This window comes from Choloepus didactylus, chromosome 4 (genome assembly GCF_015220235.1).
Source record: "Choloepus didactylus isolate mChoDid1 chromosome 4, mChoDid1.pri, whole genome shotgun sequence".
NCBI lineage: Eukaryota > Metazoa > Chordata > Mammalia > Pilosa > Megalonychidae > Choloepus > Choloepus didactylus.
Window position 1 is genome coordinate 151,558,935 of NC_051310.1, and position 2,951 is coordinate 151,561,885.

The window sequence follows — 2,951 nt, forward strand, 5'->3', positions numbered from 1 at the left end:
ACTGTATCTCTTAATATAGTTCTAGTTTTAATTTCCAAGGCAGTGAGCTATGATAATGTACATTCAAAGCAAAGTGTATTGATTTGCACATCATTTCATGTTTCCTGATTTGTGGAATAATCTAGCTTCTCTAATCATTCAGCGTTATCAGGCGTTAACATGGCTGAACTGCTCCGCTTATTAGCGACGAGTTGGCGGCAAAGACTTCAGCATTTAACGCATTTTCATTGGATCCCATTAACATTTGTAATGAAACATAATTCAGAGCTTTTTAAAATAGAAGTGATCACAAGTAGGTTTAAAGTTTAAGTAGGGGTCGATGAAGGTCATATGAAGAAAAATTATTGCCTATCAGAAATGGACCTCCTACATGAGTTTGGAGCCCTAATGCTTACAGAAATGTTGCTTGCTTGTCATAATTTAGGGGCAACCCTCTGAGTAACTCAGTTGCTAGCTGCATGTAATGTAATTGTCTCCTAGGTCTTCCAGTATTTATTTTTTTCTTCTAATTCATTTTTCCTCCTTTCCAAGTAATAGGATATTAGTGTTGAATCTCCTAACTGGACCAGTCACTCCTGGCATTTTTATGGATAGTTTTTGCTTATAGAAGAAATTATTTCTGTTAAGTTGATCTTCTGAAATTTAAATGCATTTTGAACATGAAGATGAGAATTATTTCAGTTGTTCTTACCTTGTGCCATCACAAATTCTTGGCAATTGCTATTTGAAAATAACTACAGAAATTAAAGCCTAGCACAGCACTGTGACCATTGGTCTGTAAAGAAAACTGTGGCATTTAATGCCTATGAAGTTAAAAACAGAAGTTCATTAGAATAAGAAGTTAAAACTAAAAGTAATGAGAAGGAGTTGCCTTGCTGGAATTCAGAAATCTGTTCTTCAGCTCCCACATAGCTGTCTTTACTTCTTGATTCCTCAATGTATAGGCTATTGGATTCACAATGGGAGTAAAGATATTATAGAACACAGACAGGATTGTGGCTCCCAGAAAGCTGCGTAGTGGCCACATGTTGATGAAGATGCATGGCCCAAAGAACATGGAGACAACAATGAAATGAGCAGTGCACATAGAAAGTGCCTTAGATGTTTCCTTCAAAGAATGATGTTTGATAGTAATCAGGACAAAACATAAGAATTGAACAAAAGAATAAAACAGGAAAAGGCAATTATGCCACTTGTTGATATCATAAAGAGGTCCAGAACATAAGAATCCATGCAAGGTAACCGGAACACCACAGGAAGGTCACAGAAAATACTACTTTCTTGGGACCACAGAATGGTAACATGAGGGCAAATATGACCCGGCTCATTGAATGCATGGCTCCCACAACCCAGGCAGCCACCACGAGAGCAACACGCACTCGGAGACCTATGATTGTAGCATAGCACAGGGGCTTGCATATTGCAATATACCTATCAAAGGACATAGCCATGAGCAAAATAATCTCAGTACCAGTGAAAAGGTTTGGGAAAAAATACCTGGATTATGCAGCCATCAAAAGAGATGATTTTATGTTCACTGAGGTAGTCTGTAATCATCTTGGGAGTGGCAAAGGAAGCAAGAGTCACAACGATGGAAAGGTCGGTGAGCAGGAAATACATAAGGGAGTGTAGTTGAAAGTCAGTTATGACTGTGATGACTGTGACACTATTACACACCATTGTTGCCACATAAAACAATGAAAAGATCATGGAGAAAAACATCTGCAGCTCCCAGGAGTTGGAGAGGCCTAGCAAAAAAACTCAGGCACAGTTGATGTATTGGCCTCATCCATTGCCATGACTGATAAGTGGAAGCCTGTATCAAAGAAAAAATCAAGAGAAAAATATGATCTATGTAAGCAAAATCTCCTTTTCCAGGAGTATACCTTCCCTGAAAGCATAATGAATGATAGTCTAGTTTTCTACTACAATTCATTAGGTTGCAATGTGTCGCATGGATGATAAGGATTTTAACCAATAATCTTTAATTTAAAATGTCAGCTCAAACAAATGTTTCCTGGCTATTTACTAGAACCAAACATATGAATGCCAAGATCCACATGCTATGTCCATGCTATGATCAGACACTCCTTTCTATATATATCATTTCACTTCTGTTGGGAAAGTATTCTATTTCAAATGAAAGCTCATACTTTAATTCAATTGATAGTCATTTGCAATACAATATTATATTTGCCATTCCAAGGCACAAATCTGAAAAAGCTATTGATATGGCTCCTCTGAAGTTATTCCATGAAAAATTTCATGAGTCCTCACATTTTTTTTTAAAACAGAGAAAGAGTTTAGTTTCTCTTTTGATGACATAGAATTCCATTTGTGCAACAATTATGTGTAAATAATGTTTCAAGATTGAGTAAATAAGAACATGATTTTTATCAACTCAGTTAATAAATAGAATTTATTAATGAAAGGCCTTAGTAGCAAAGCTTAGTGATGGATTTTAGGTTGAGAGTTACATTTTGTCTTTAAAATATGAGGCTATTCTTCCTATAAATATGTATAGTTCTATGATTTAGAATTTTATGCTTATCTCCTAAAGAATATATCCCATGAATTTTCTTGGAAAGACGCAATAAGCTCAAAGATCAATCTCTTTAGATCCACCTGTGTGAATTCTCCCTTCACACACACCAACATAAGCAAAATGCCATATTGATCTCAGCTCCATGGAATAGAGGGTAGATGAGCGTGTCAAGGACAGACATTTAGTATCATTTCAGTGAAAATCATCTGAAAATGTCCTCTCTTACCAGATCTATAGCAGAAAAGGGCCTTGAGAGTATTGATAGTGTAAAGTAGGTTTCTGCCAGAGAGCATATACAAGATAAATTTAAATATAAATATATGACCTAGTTGCATCATTAGCTATTTAGCAGCTATGGATAAAATATATGTAGGGACTTGGGAATTGACCAAGAAATAATCTTGCA

At 36.1% G+C, this 2,951-nt stretch overlaps 1 pseudogene; it reads right to left on the reverse strand.

Annotated features, from left to right (window-relative positions):
• Window positions 1-847: 847 nt before the first annotated feature.
• On the reverse strand, window positions 848-1,793 carry LOC119530856 (annotated as a pseudogene).
• Between the last annotated feature and the right edge of the window lie 1,158 nt (window positions 1,794-2,951).